At 41.7% G+C, this 16,301-nt stretch overlaps 1 protein-coding gene across 5 annotated transcripts in view; it reads left to right on the top strand.

Annotated features, from left to right (window-relative positions):
- The window catches only part of ARHGAP26 (Rho GTPase activating protein 26), a 445,382-nt gene that overhangs the window by 226,460 nt on the left and 202,621 nt on the right, over positions 1–16,301 (top strand). The gene's annotated exons all lie outside the window — the stretch shown is intronic.

The raw sequence follows: 16,301 nt of genomic DNA, 5'->3' as shown, positions 1-16,301 counted from the left end.
AATACAGATTTTGACCAGGAGTTTTATATAAAATATTAGGTAATTTGGAGTGGTTGGTATTGGTAGGTTAAGAGGCCTTTAGAAGAGGGAAAATATTTTTTCTTTTTTTTCCTTCAAGAATTGAATAAGGGAAATTTTTTTCAAGGAAACAAGTGCTTTTCCCTGCCTCTGTATCCCCTGGTGGGATTGTTTCAATATATCTGAAATCAATTATGGCTAACGTATCTATTCTAAGATAACAGTAGCAAAAACCACAGTAATAAAAATGAAGGAATATGGAAGGCTGTTGAGTAACTTTCAGTAAGGTAAGAAGAGCTGAAGAGCCAGGCTTGAAAGCGCACCCGCTCTGGAGCCCAGGAACCAATAAGAAAGGGTCTTCTGAATAATATCTGCAGGATGACTAAGCCCTAAACTGTTTTTTAGTACCTGCCTCACTCTTCTGAAGATTCAGATTCCTAGAAAGATAACAACAGGTTGGTCTAGGTTAGGCTGATGCAGGGGAAAACAAAACTGTTACTGACAGTTTTAAGAGTATTGTATAAAATGGGAGCAAGGTAGTTTTCCACTGGGAAATCAGGGAAACCACCAGAACAAGAGAGGTTAGTTGGTCAAGCAGACTTAAATAACATGCCCATGTAATGCCCCAGCCTGGGACACGCTATTCTATAATGAATGACCCCAGAACTCTGAGGCATGGGATACGTAAGAGTGACTACCAACCAGAAGTTTGCTTGTGACTTTTGATAAACCTTCTCCTCTCTGCTTGAAATCAGTGCCAATAGATTTGAAAAATGACCCTGATTCTCTGGGTGTGCATGCCATCTGGTTATACCGTTCTGTAGGGCCTTTGGGGAATATGTATTGGAAGCTAGTATCCTTTGAACCAGTGATTTATCCTAAAGAAGTAGACCAAAGTACAAAAATGTTTGTGCAACAAGGAGGTGAACTGGAGCATTGGTAATAATAACGAAGAGAGACAATTAGATGTGCAATAGGAAGTTGATTAAATATATCAAGATGTGGGGCACCTGGTGGCTCAGTCAGTTAGTGCCTAACTATTGGTTTTGGCTCAGGTCATGATGTCAGGGTGGAGCCTTGTGTTGGTCTCTGTGCTCATTGCAGTCTGTTTGAGATTCTCCCTCTCCTTCTGCTTCTTCACATTCCCTTTCTCCCCCTCTCTCTCAAGTAAATAAATAAACTCTTAAAAAAAAATCAAGATATTGTGTAGTCTTTAAAAAGAACAAGGGCAATCTAGGTGTATTTGTGGAAATGGTGCCCTCGGTATCTTATTTTTTGTTGTTGTTGTTTTGTTTTAATTTGACAGAGCACACAAGCAGAGCGAGAAGAGAAGCAGGGGCCTGATGTGGGGCTCGAACATAGGATGCTGGGATCATGACCTAAGCCACAGGCAGACACTTAACTGACTGAGCCACCCAGGCACTCCACACAGTATATCGTTAATTGAGGTTTAAAAAATCACGTTACAGAGCAATGTTCTTAGTAAGATATTTGAATTCTCTAGATATATTGATAGAAAAAAGTCTGGAAAGACCTTGTTCATGAAACAGAGTGGATAGAGTATAGATTATTGGGAGAGGCTGACCTTCTGTTTTAAATACTTCTCCATGCTTTGCATTGTCTACAGTGATTATATATTTTAAAATCATAGCTGTTTATCCACCACTTACTATGTTTACAAATGTTTTATGCATATGAGCTTCAAACACTTGAAACACTGTGAGATAGGCACTTTCGACCTACTTTGTATATTAGGAAATTGAGGTTAGTAAACTCAGGCAGCACAATGTAATCTGAATTCTGTCTAACACTAGAGGTTCTACTGTTAACCACAGAGATACTCTACCTCCCAAAGAAAAGAGCAACACAGAAAGTTCCATTTTGGAGACTACAGACCCATGTAACAGTTTGCTTTTGGCATACCATTATTCACAGAGCCCAGAGAACTGGCTGCCTGGAGTGTCTAATGATTTTTCAATTGTAAAAATTTTTCAATTTTTCAATTTTTCAGTGACCCTTTCATTTAGCAAGCTGGAGAGCAAAACGATAGATTAAAACATATTGGCCATTTTTGCAGGAGTGGTTTGGATAGAAACAATTTTTTAAAGTATTATTCCGAAAGTTGTTCTGTTTTCAAGCTGGCAAAACCAGAGCAGTGTTCTGGATTGATACTTTATCACCTCCTCTGGCATTGGGACCCCATTTTCCTATCATATGATGCCTTAGCTCCCTCTCTCTTCCGACATAGTTGAACTTCCCGTGTCTGTAGATCAAAGTAATTTTTCATTTTCCTTCCACACCTGCCCATGGGCTCAGCTGCCACCACAGGTGGCACTGTTGTCCAGGGTCTGATTGTTCTGCAACCTGATGTTTATACCACCATTGAAACTGTTTTTGAGGGAAGTCAGTCTGACAGGATTTTCGGAGTGTGGCATTGCTCTTTTTGCCTTGAATATCCAAATTCTAAATGTGTAGCCTTTTCCTTTCTAGAAAATGTTTTCATGGGCGTTTGAATACCACTATTCTATCCCAGAGTCAGAGTGTTTTGAAGGGCCAGGTAGGAAAAGGAAATTCCTTTGGGGAAACTTCTGAATTTGTTGCTTTGATATTGAAGTTCCTCTCAGGGCATACAGTGCCTGTGGGGTATCAGACAGGTCCATAAATAATGCCTGTCAGCTGCTGGTATTTTCCGAATGGCCCAGTTGTCAGGGAGAGGATGGCAGCCGATAAACAAACACAAATTTCTTTGCAGAGCCTTTTTCCTATCTTCTTCTCTAGTCTCTGTTTGAATCTCATGTGTAGAGGGATTGCAGGAATCATACTACGCAGTTTGCGTCATGGGATCATCACAGGCCCCTTGCTTCATATTTATTGATTCATTCATTTCTTTATTTGTTTGCTTTTAATTCTTTTCACAGCTCCTGTTTCCTTCCTTCAATATAGACCACCACTCTAATGTATACATTAAGTGTATTTTTGAGCAATATTATATCTTTTATCTACCATGAGGGTATGTCGTGTTCTCTTTCTTTGCTGCCTCAGCCTTGTATTAGGAGCCATCCCTATTCCTCTGTCTGCTTCTAGACCGTGGCTTCTGTCTGCAGCACCCTCTGTGGTGTATCACACTCTGTATCTGTTTTTACACAGCTGCACACTGTATCTCCTTAGGACTTTAGCTCCTCATGAGCACTAACAGCACCATAGTGAACAACTTTGTATAGCTTGTACATCTCCCTGTATGAGAATTTCTTTGGGATATATATACCCTTGAGGAGAATTGTTGGCTGATCCAAGGGTGTGAATATACTTAGTTTGAGGGGGTAATTCTCTGGAGTGGTCTGTCAGCAGTCCCATCAGCCCTACATGAGGATTTCTTCATTTCTGCCAACTTATTTGGCTTTTGAATATTTTGTCAATCATATAAATATGATAGCTCATATTGTTTTGATTTGCATCTGTCTGATAATTGGGATGTTTCATATGCCTTTTGACTGGGTTTCTCCTTCTTTGGATTAACTGTTCATGTCCTTTGCTCAAGTTCTCTTTCATTTGCCACTTTTTTCTTATTGATTTGTGAAGTTTCTTCTATATTTTAAAGAGCCATCACTTGTTAGCTGTAGACATTTTAAATACATTTTCCTATCTTGTCATCTCTTAATATTATTTGTGATTTTCTTACTTGAATGTAAAGCCCTCTTATATATTGAAGTACCCCCTTTTTTTTTTTAATTTTCACCTTCTGGTTTATGATTTTCAAGTTGTGTTTTAAAAAAGGCCTTTCTAACCCATATTACAAAGATGTGCACCTACCTTTTGTTTCATTAGCTTCATGATTCTGTCTTCTATGTTGAGGATTTTAATCCCACTCATACCTACCATCATATGTGGTGTTTCCTGAAGATCCATTTTTACTGTTATCCACATGAAGAATCAGCTTTCCGACAAATGTTGGTCTTCTGCTTTTGACTTACAGTGCCAGCTTTACTGTATATTAGGTTTGTATATCTGAGCTCTTTCTCTGGGTTCTTTAAGTTCCTGGCCTGTTTGTTCTAGTAGTAATACCTCTCTGCTTTTCATATAATATCTTTGTGGAAAGTCCTCCATGTCTGCTACTCTAATTTTTAAGGTTTGACTTAGCTGCTTGTGGACCTCTATCCTTATAAAACATAAGTTTTATAAGTTTCTCAAAAACTTAAAACTTTCCTTTAGATTTGCATTGGATTGTATAGGTTAATTCATAGAAAACTGACATTCTTATAATACTAAGTCATCTCCAAAAGTTTGGAATGTCTTTCCTTTTATTCAGATTGCCTGTGTCCTGTATCAGAGTTTTGGTTTTCTACATAGAGGTCTTGGGTATTCTTAATTAAGTTAATCCCTAAATGTTAAATTCAAAAACCAATCTGCTATTTATGCCAGTTCTATGGGTCTCTTACTGGGAATCCTGTTGCCATCAAGGACTTGCCCTGGGTTTATTCATGGAATGTCCATAATATACATCAGTGATACTGAGTTTTCTCTAGCTGTCCAAATTCTTGCCTGCTAGAGAAAGGAAGGGAGAAGATGCAAATAAGAATATTAGAGAAGAAGGAAGTATGGTGTGCTGTTCCCTAAGCTGCTTTGCTGATTACACCCCAGTGCTAATAACCTAGACCGCTGATAGCTGTCATGGGTTTGCCCCCTTTCTCATTATGAAGAACAGGACTCTGCACTGGGCAAGAATCCCTGCTCCCACCCAGCTCTCTGCAGCCCTGTAAGCCACCTTAGTGCATTATCTCCTCATGCCTTGGTGCGTATCTTCTTAGTCTCCAGGTCCTATTGCTTGCCCTGCCTTTGACTGCAGCTGTGAGATTTCCTCTCCAAAGGCTCTGTGAGAATGGGTTTATTCTCCTTTGAAATGAACTCCAGTAGGACTCAGAAGGTGAAACAAAGAAGTGTCCTCTTCTCTGCCAAGGCTGCTGTTGTCCTGTAGTCCCACCTGAGGGATGGTTAGAGAGATGAGAACTTGTCAGAGAGGAAACTCTAGTCCACTGTAAGAGAGTGAGGGAAGGGCAGGCTTTTCTAGTGTGAGTTGATCTCTTCCAAGTTAGAAGTCTTTAAATAATAAATGTCACTACCTACTTAGCTCCAAAAAGATTAGCCTGTTTACAGAAATGCTGCCTTCCCACTGCTTCTCCAGCTGTTTGAAGGCTGAAGGCTGACAGACTGAGCCAGACCCTGGGTGGTCTCCTAATCTCAACTCCATAGCTAGCCACTTCACTTAAGTGAATAGTCACTCAAATTCTATAGGTTAATCGGATTATTTCAAAGGTATATGGCCAGATTGCCCAGACGTGCCTTCTTGTGCAGTTCACACTCAGGTCAATATGGACCATCTGGCTTTTCAAGAGGACCTTGCAGTTGATGACGGTGCTTCCTGCTCTTGTTCGATGTGTTCCTGTGTGCTCCTATCTGAACTCTTCACTGGTTTCCCAGCAGGAGTCCTGCCTTCCTGTAGCTCCACATTCAAATAATACCTCTGAAAGTTCTTAAGTACCCATGACGCAGGGCAGTGTGACTGCAGAGAATGAAGGACTCCTACAAGTAGAACACATGCCTCTACCTTTAAGGAATATATGGTCTGCTTTTGAGGTTCAGACCACGTGGAGTTGATGGCCAGATGGCCCGTCACGTGTGTGGGTGCGTGTCATCGCCATGCTGTCTGCACATGTACCTGCTGTGCAGACAGAATGCCCAGAGCCCGTTGGTTAGAGAGTGATCTCAGAATGGGCTTCCACGTAGGCTAGCAAGAGTTAAAAAAAAAATGGGAACGCCCTTCCCTCTTCCCCCAGAAGAAGGAAACACAGCACTTCCTCTGCTTCCAGATGTCAATCCCTTCTTTCCTTCCAGTTTGTTTTTAATCTGGTACTTTTACAGGAATCTTTCGTGTTTGTATAATGCTCAAGAGCTCACTCAGGTTGTCATTTATACCGGGCCATGGTGGGGAACACTGAATCCCCTAAGCAGCTTGAAAAATAGGTATTTTTGCTTATTATAAAAATAATATGAATTCATTATAGGATATGAAGGAAATATAGCAGTAGTTTTCAGAAATTTAATATAAATAATTTCTAATGCCACCCTAGAGATAATTCTTTCTTGTTTATTTTTTTTTCTTGGTGTTTTATATGGATTTTGTTAATGCCAATATGTATTTTGGTTCCCTTGGCATTATACTGAATATACTTTCTTTAACCTGCCTTAAATAATTCTCAAGCATTTTTCCATGTCATGAAAATTGTTTATAAATGCCATTTGCAGTAGTTGTTTAATACTTTGTCATAGGATTATATCCAAATTTGTTGAACGATTTCCTGTCATTGGACTTGGATGTCCTCTGCAGATTTTTGCTGTTATGAGTAGCATCAGCCTGAGCAGCGTCTACCTCAGTCTTTGCACATACCTCAGATAATTCTCTGTGAGTAGGTCCCGCCTCATGGACTGGAAAGAGCTGTTTCGGTGGAGGATACCATGTGAGTGGTGGGGGTTAGCATGCTGCCACACTGGCTATGGAACATGTCCGTGCTGGGCCTCTCTAAGCTTGCATTGCCTCTTCTGTAACATGGGTGATAAATAACCACACCTGTCTCATGAAGTTGCTAGGATGATTGAGGTTTAGAAAAGTGTCTGGCATATTATTTAATAAATGCCTCATTACTGTTGGCTCTTATCCTTTTCATTATTTGGTCATGCCTATTAGTCTGTCATATAAGAAGGGGGAAGCTCACTGGATGGGCAGAAGTGTTCCTGAGGGGAGCAGGAAGGAGAACGAAGGGTGGCAGCTAACATCCCTGCTGTTTTCAGGCTAGTGCCCTATGAGTGTGAGTTCATTAAATCCTCATGACTGTATTTCTCAAAATGGGGTACACATACTGCTAGTGGTATCTCAGATCATTTTAGATAGTTCCAGACACACATTTAAAATTACTGTTTAGATTTATATATTTATTTTCATGTGCATTAGGGGAAAAAACACAGGAACATGTAAGCCCCTGGTTTCTTGAATGTTATTGTTTAGCATAGGATCTGCCTTTTCAGTAAAGAGCCAGAGAATAAATATATTTAGTTTTGCAGTATTATTTAATACTTGATATTGTAGCGTGAAATCAGCCATAGACAATATGAAAACAAATGCATGTTTGCTAATAGAACTTTATTTACAGATCAGGCAATGGCAAATCTGGCCCACAGATTCTATGGCTTTGTCAGTTCTTAGACTGCTTTTTTTTTTTTTTAAATATTGTACTTATTTACTTGAGAAAGAGACTGAGAACACAAGTGGAAATGGAAGTCTTTCCTCTGTTTGGCCATCCTGTCGTTATGTGGCCAACCCATTGGAACTGGGAGGCCTTTCATCATCATCATCAAACACCTAACCTCCTCAGCTCTTCGCTTTTGAAGGGCCATCCCACATTGCTTCTCAGTGAGCTTCTTCATTAGAACTGTCCGTGGCTCCTCACATGCTCTGCGTGACGCTGAGAGATGGTTATTGTGTGTCATTGATTCCGCAGCTTTCCAGGCACAGAACTGTAACATGGCCCACTGCCCTTCTGCAGGCATTGGACAACACAACCAAAGCTGCTTGGTTCCTGTTACACACATCCGCCCTTCTTAGGTCATCATTCAGTCACATTCCCTGATTGTGCTGTATCCAGGCTTTTCTTGTTCCATAAAGACAAGATTGAGGACCAGGAGAAGAGCTAGGAAGGCACCATTACCTTGCTTGTTGTCTGGCCTCTGATTTATATATTCCCTTCATCTCTGGGCCTCAGCTTCTCTTGATCTATAAAATAGAAAAAGAGATTTAGTCTTAAAGATAGTAGGGAAAGGTTTCATGGGATCATATGGGTCATTGTTTTAGAAAGGTTTTAAAGCCTACAGACATTACTAAAAGTCCAACATTCTATGAAGGCAGCAGAGGACAGAAAGGAGGATTTTCTTTTTCTTGTGCTTCTAGTCACCTTAGGCCTTTTGCTATTAGAACACCCACAGTTGAGAGGCAGGAGAAGGCAGCCACTGGTAACCAGAATCCCTGCGGGATCAGAGCCATCCAGTAGCTGCCAGGTCTCCACTGGTCAGTGGCTTATAAATAGAACATTTCCCTTTTTAAACCCGAAAAGGATGGGCAGCATTAATGGGCATGGCGGCCTGACCTCCTGAGTGCTGGCCCACGAGGCAGTCAGCTGAGTACACCTTCCCCTCCAGCTTTCCATCCACACCTTCCAGGCCAGGCCTGATAGGAGACAGGCGCTGGATCTCTCCCTTTTCTGAATTTCCTTTCAGATCCCCACCCCCACTCCTCTGGGCCCTTTTGCTATCTCCTTTCCCCTCCCTCTTGTGCTGTGGCAGGTTTCTTGAGCTACCACTTTTATCTTCTGAGCCAGGAGCAGGCAAGATGGTATAATTCTAGCTCATGCTGATTTTCTGCACCTCACTTTGCCTTATGACTTGTGTGTGCAACACAGTGGATGTGGCCTGCATGGACAGTTGTGCTGTAATGCCCTTGAGAATAACCCTGGCTGAGGGGTTGGGGCCTAGCAAGAGAGAAAGGGGAAAGGACAGCTTCTTTTCTCAGAGATTTTATTATATGGGATCTCAGCCATTTTGTTTGGTGAGGCCCCAATCCCTCAAGGACATGACTGGCAAAGGCACTCCTCCAGCTAGCCTAGACATTCAGAAGCCTTTCTGTTTGTCCTAAATGACACCTAACAAACCATCCTCTCTCCCAGCCAACTTTAAAATGACAGATGCAGCCATTGCGTGACTTTGCTGTGGCCTAATACCCCTCTTTCTCTTAGAAATGTAGGTTCTGTACCAATAGCAAGTCATGGCCTGGGCAGGTGTGAACCACCCTTTGGCATTCTGGTTTGGGCTTCGGCCAAGCAACAGTGAACAGATCCCTGGCTGCATCTTTAAATTCTAAAGTCCAGTGCAAGGGGTTGTTGAAGTAGAGACTGAAAGGTTTTCCTCAAGGATCTCAATTAATGTTTATTGAACACGTACTTATTACAGGGCAGTGTGCTCAGGGTGTTTTAATATATGTTATGTTGTTGGATCCTTATAAAAACCCTGTGATGTAGGTGGTATTATGGACCCTATTTCCAGATGAGAAAGCTGAATCCTTCTCCTCAGTCCCTACTTGTAGTCTCTCAGGGTTGTTCCTTCCCATCCTGACCAGAGTGTTCTGAGCATGCAAGATTCAGCAGCGGCTATCAAATCCTGTTGCCCGCAGTGGGGATAAGTGTGGAATAGTGCTTGGGAGAGTGGACTCTACCGTATTACTACATACATGGTTGGAATCCCAGCCTCACATTTTACTGAGTGTGTGACCTTGGAAAATTAATTCGCCCAGGCCTCAGGAGTTGGTTTGTTTTTTGTTTTGTTTTGTTTTTGTTTTTGCTTATGTTTTTGTTTTTTTGTGAGATCAGTATAGCTTTAGTACTTATGTCATTGATTCATTGGATGGATTAAATGAGATTTGGATGGAAATCCTTAGCTCAGTTGTGCCTGATATTCTAAGCGGTCATTAAACGTTATTATCTGCTGTTGTTATTATCAATAATATCATCATTCCCCCCAAACCAGAGGCTATTAATGTAAAAGCATGACCATAGACAGTCTGTGTACAGTTATCAGAGGGCCTTCACAGACATTGCTTTGCTGATTTTCACAGCACCTGATCTGTGCAGATGAGAAGGGTCAGAGAGATAAAGTATGCCCATCTTCCACTACCAGCTAGTGGGGATGGCAGCCATGAATGTCAGTGTTAGGCCTCTGATTATGAGTGTCTTTCCCTCCCTTGTCCCTTGCTGCCTCCATTTGTTTTGACCAAAAAGTACCCAAACCATTCCTAGGGCAGATCAAAGTGAGAAAGGCAGGAAAAGGATCTACGTGGGCAGAAGAAATTGGCTCTCTACTGAAACACGTCCTCTTTCAAAAAGCTGGTGACGATCTCTTTTGGTTGAGAAATCAGTGCACAGCCACTCATGCCTCACGACAGATAGGAATTGAGGCCTGTGGACTGTAATTCCTTCTCCGGATGTGTGGACACCTGTGTAGCTGGTTGGCATTACCACGCAGTGCATTAGGCATTGCTCTTTCATTGCTGTCCTGATAGGGATTTTAAGGTGGACTGGGAGACTGCAGTTGTCAGAACCCACAAGGAGATAGTTCACTGCAAGCCCATCTGCCACTCTCAGCCTGTACTGTATCAGCCTGGACACTGCCACTTTGGCTGCGGTGTCTTGCTAAGAACTGGAGCACTCTTTACAGGTATCTTAGAGCCTCTCTTGACTCAGCTGAGAGCTGGTAGGTTTATTCCAGGCCAGGCAGGGATTTCATCTCTTTCCTACTACCTAGTTTACTTTATCTGTGGTCTTCTTGGCTTATTTTTTTCTGTGTGTTCCCAGAAACCATGAAAAAGAAGATAGTTGCCTTTGTATCTGGTAGGCTAGGGGAAAAAAGGTTCCGATGGGCAGTATTAATGCTTAGAGGTCAGGAGATGAATGACATCTTGGTCAGTGCTATTCATCTTGTGCTTCCCACCACAGCGCCCCTGAACTCTAAAAGGTACCAGTGTGTTCAGCCAGCTGCTAGCATTTGAGGCTCCTGGAGTGTGGGGACTTCTTTACCTATTGGTTTCTGGTGTCTTAGCAGGTGAAAATGCAGATTGTATTTGTTGCTTCATACGGGAAATATTTATATATTATTGCTACAATAATGAACAGGGCAGATAAAGTCCCTGTTCTCATGGAGTTATACTAGTGAGAGAAACTGACAGACAGCAAGTAAACAAAAGTATACTTTCAGGTGGAGAGAGGGACTAGGGGGAAATAAGAGCAAAGGGATAGGGAATAATGAGGCAAGGGGGAACCATTCTAGAAAACTGAAACAGGGAGGCTTCTCTGAAGAGGTTCCATTTGAGCAGAAACCTGAACAAACGGAGGAAGTGAGGCATGTCAGGAACTGGCAGAGGAACCCTTGAAGTGGAGGGAATAAGCCAGCTGTGTTCAAGGAATATTGGGAAAGGCTATGGTGACTGGATTAGAGGAGGCCAGAGCAGGAGTGGTCAGGTAGGCTGGTACTAGACCATGTGAGGCCGTGGTCGGGAGGTAAGCTTGTGTTCTGAGTGTCATGAGAAGTCCCCGGAGAGTTGTGCGCAGGCAAGTGACACATGAGCCAGTGTGTATTTTTAAAAGATGGCTCTGGCTCCTGGTGGAGAATAAACTGTATGGGGCAAAAGGAAAAGCAGTTGGGAGGTTATTGATTAGAGCAGTCTGCCTGATGGGGCTTGTTGATGGATTGCAGTGGGAGAGAAGGGAAGGAATCCACGATGACTGTACTGAAGTAGGAATCTTGGCGGTCAAATATGGTACCTTCCCATCTTGTCCTTCCAGCCAGGTTTAGTGTAGTGCCTGGCTGGGGACAAGTTAAGACAATAGTTCTCAAATGTGGTATTTTTCTATCACTGACTTATTATTTCATTTTGTTTTGTTTTTACATATACATATACCGCCAGTATTACTATTGGCCTACTATTTTTCTTAAATCCATTCACTCTTTTTTTTTTTTTAAAAGATTTATTTATTTTAGAAAGAGAATTAGCTAGGGGCAAAGGGAGAGAGAGAAGCAGACTCCTCCCTAAGCGCAGAGCCTTACATGGGGCTCCCTCCCAAGACCCTGAGATTATGACTTAGCCAAAATCAAGAGCCAGCTGCTTAACTAAACTGAGCCACTAAGTCACCCCTCAGTTCACTGTTTTTAACTTAAATAAATGCAGCATGTCATGTGTGATTTTAAAAAAAGGTAAATTTCTGATATTCATTGAAATAAATACATAGCTATTGAAAATATTTGTGAATCCTTTTGAATCATTTCATATACCATGAGAGGCACAAGCAGCATTATATATTGAGATGCATAGCACTGATGAATGGCTATTATCAGATAGAAACTGTGATATAGATGTTGATAGCTAATTAAAAGTCAACAATAATTTCTGTTAGTCTTTAGTAACACTAGTTTTAATTGGTTGGCATACAGTGCATTGTTATCCTAAGCATGCTTTTCAAACCTACTGGACTATAATCTGTGGGAGGGTGCCCACAATGCGCTTGGCAACAAGCATGCTCCTCCTTCTCTTGTCCACTAGATTTGAGAGCTCCTCCTGGAGTAGAAAGGGAAAACTCCAGAAAACATGATCCCTAGCACCCTCCCCCAATACACACACACCCGTCCCTGTCTGACTGGTCATGTGAACTTGAGCTGAAGAGTAGGAGTGGATGAAGAATGAGCTCTGGAGTCAGACTGAGTTACAGTCCTGGTTCCAGCACTCATTAAGGCCAAAGTCTTAAGAGAATTTCTTCAACCTCACCCAAGTCAAGAGTTCTTGTCTACATAATAGGGGGGATGACAGATGAGGACATGGTACGTTTAAGTGCTTAGCCCAGAGCAGTGCAGTGCAGTTTGTTCAGCTAGCGTTAGCTCTTGCTGTCATTGTTACCACTTAACATTGTTAGCCTGGCTTTTCTCATGGTAAAGGCTTATCAGATACATTGGGAAAATCAGTTAAGTTACAATATTTTAATATATTCTATAAGCAGTAAGATATTATTGAGCTCATTAGTGTGGAAGCATAGCAAGAAGTTATTAGTAAGAATAGTAACAGTATTTGCCCCATGGGATTATTATGGGGATAACATGAACTTGGGTATGAAAAATGTTTTATCAACCAGAAATTTTGATTCAAATGTTGATAATACCACTAATGACCATTTTTTTGAAGTACCAAATAAGTCAGTATACATTTCCTTTGACCCTTGAACACCTAGGTGAATTCTCCCCACTCTACAGAAGAGGAAGGTTAAGAGTCTGGGGTGAAACACCTCTCCTATGATCATACTAGTCAGAGGTGGCAGAGACCAGAGTTTAATCCAGGTCTCTCTGGCTTGAAAGTTTATCATTCTCTTTTCAGTACATACCACTTATGTCTGCATGACTTCAGTTAATATTAGAGTTAGTCCACACTCCCTGAATGTATATGCTGGGGACTAGAGTATAGGACAGAGTAGAATAGGGTATTGGGTCTTGGGGAGCTGAACTGGAATTAAGATCTGACCATTAGTAATCCCCAAAGTAGGGAATTCACACCTGGGTAATTGAAAAGCAATCGGCCAACTTCCCAGTGCCACTGGAAGTTTCCAAAACTACCACCATGAAGACTGTTTCCAAGGGACCACAGCTACGAAGCCCTTGCAACTCTGGGTCTTCACATGATTAGGAGGAAGGACTTGAGCCCCTTGGAGTGTGTGAGCCAATTGGAAAGCTTTTCTCCAGATGGATTTGGTATTTAATTCAATGTGGGTGTTTCTTTTCATGGCTTTTAATGGTGTTGAAATTGATTAAATTCAGAATGAGCGAGGTAGGCCAGACTTTAAAGAGCAAAGCACTCGGGAAATTGAGTAAATTTCTGAGGTGAGAACATGCCCCTGGAGCTGTCCCTGAAATGGTGGCCTGCTCATAGTAATTCCAGACAGTTTCCTGTATCCATCCACATTAAAAATGGGGAAGTAATTTAATTTACATCTCATTTCTCTTATTTTTATGCAAATATCCAGCACTTCCAGCAAATTCCATTTGTCCTATAAAAAACTTGAAAGATTTATTTATTTATTTATTTATTTATTTTTTAAATGAAAGGAAAGTTGAGTTAAGATTCCTGGGGAAAGGGTTTTAGGCTAGGAAAAAAACCTGTTGAATACCACCTTTAAGAAAATGGATAATGTGTTCTAAAGTGTGTTGAGACTAATTCAGGAGATTAGTTCCTCTTTTGGAAAAGGATTTGTCTTCTGAACTTTGTTAGAATTCCCAGGAAGCATGTATTGGGTAACTTGTGGATGTGTCCCAGAGGGTTGTTTTCACACACTGAATGTCCATCAGTTAACCTGTGGTATGGAAAGGTTCCTTCCATTCAGAATTAGTGATTTGGCTACATATTGCCAAATTCCTTGATGTTTTGAGTACTAAGGACTGGCATAGGGCAAGAGCAGGTCAGTGATTTTTAGTAAAGGGTCTCCTGGACATGCAGAATGAGGTCTGTTGGGTAGCACACAGCTGTAGGGGAGAATGCTCTTATTTTCTACGGCTTTCCTTGACCTCAGGCCTATCTGATTATGTACTAGACAGTATGACATGGAGAGAACCCCCGCACCTTCTGTTTTCACCAGCCACAGCTTCATGCCACATATAGTTTGGTGATGATAATGCCTTGATGGACAAGCAGAGGATTTCTACAAGTGTTCAGGAAAACCAGAACTTGGTTTTTGTCTTCGATTTATGTTTTGGCTGGCACACCTTTCTTTTTTCCTTTCTTTTTAACTCATTCTTGGGGCTGTCCTATAAGGTGGTAATACCACTTTGTGCTGATACAGGAAGAAAGTAGGTAGGTCAGGCTATTCATATCTTTATTTAACATTTATGTCTTCTCAAAAGATGAAAAACCTAGGCACCAGAGCTTAAATAACTCATCTACTTTTGTAGGGTTTATAACAGTTGGAATTTGAAAGGTCATTTTTACTACATCACATGTTCCTTAGTGACCCTCCCCATCATATTTAGTAGCCAACGTAGTAGACAGTGAAAAGTAGAGATAGAGTATTGAATAAAACAAATGCGCAAAGATATATATGCACCATTGCTTTCATGAATGCAAACGTGGTTTGGTTGGCAGCATCACAGAAATAAATGTAAACTTAAAATTATGTTACATACTCTGAAGGAGAAGTTGATAGTGCTATATCCAAATTGCAGTGAGAACATAAACCAGGTGGAGAGATCAGGAGGGCCTTTTTGAGGAATTGACACTTGAGGGGAGACCTGAGGATTTGCAGTTGCTTTGGCCAATGGGCTTCCAAGTGAAATCCACAGCATGTTCAAAGGCTGGAGAGAAAGTATGGTCAGTTGGATGCTTTGAAGGCCCTGTGATAGGATGTTTAGGTCTGGAGGGAGTAGTGTGAAAGAGGCAGACTGGGCTAGATCATGCAGGGTTTTGTGAAACCTGTGAAGGGTTCGGGTTATCCTCCCAAGAGCAATTGGGTGCCATTGAGAGATTTTATTTTTATTTTTATTTTTATTTAATTTTTTATTTTTTATAAACATATATTTTTATCTCCAGGGGTACAGGTCTGTGAATCGCCAGGTTTACACACTTCACAGCACTCACCAAAGCACATACCCTCCCCAATGTCCATAACCCCACCCCCCTTCTCCCAAGCCCCCTCCCCCCAGCAACCCTCAGTTTGTTTTGTGAGATTAAGAGTCACTTATGGTTTGTCTCCCTCCCAATCCCATCTTGTTTCATTGCATTGAGAGATTTTAAACAGGGAAGGCATGTGATCTGGTTTTGTCCAGATTGGGGGAGGGGGCTGCAATGTAGAGGATAGACTAGAAGGAGCCATGGAATGTATGAAGACGTCAGTTAGGTGATCATCATAACAAGTCCTGGTGACAGATGATGGAGGCCAGGACTGGGATGGTGGTGGTGAAGATGGAGAGAACTAGATGAAATTGAGAGACCTGGTGATAATTTGTATATGAGGGTAAGAAAGGAGAAGTGAAAGGGTTTTATACCATCTACACACCTCATTTTCTTTCAAGGTGAAAAGAGCCAGGGAAAACATCTTAGTTGAGATAGCATTTGGCCATCTGGCCACCAGCCTCCTCTTTTTAGGCAAGAGCATCATTAGATGAACCTTATATAGTATGTTGTTGTTTCAAGCCCTATGCAGTAAAACCTTTTGCTCCTGGATTTAACTTGCCTCCCTGTTCTTAGAGTTTGTACCCTAGGTATAATAGTGCAAACCCCAGTGGTCTGCCAAGCATCCTCTTCCCTCTTCTGTGCTAATCCCTCCAAGCTCACTGAGCATAAGCCCAACTCTGAGTCTTCTTGTGTTCTCCACAGAACTTGGAGAAAATAGGTTTGTGTGACCTTCTTCTAAAAGGAGACAAACAAGGCTTCAAAATTGTAATGAAAATTAAGATGGTGGTACATTTCTAACTTGCCAGGTTAACCTGGGTATTTGGTGTGAGCTCTGTTGATAGTCATCATATGAAAGCTGTTTGGGCTGTCTTGTGCAGAATCCTGGGCAGAGTTGAAGTTGAGGCTGAGGATGGAAGAGAAGCCAGTTTAGGCCTTAGCCGCAAGACAGTGGATGACAGGTGTAGGAGCTACTGGTCGTGCACCACCT

Source organism: Mustela nivalis (assembly GCF_964662115.1).
Source record: "Mustela nivalis genome assembly, chromosome: 3".
Taxonomy (NCBI): Eukaryota; Metazoa; Chordata; class Mammalia; order Carnivora; family Mustelidae; genus Mustela; species Mustela nivalis.
This window is presented reverse-complemented; position numbering and strand designations above follow the sequence as displayed.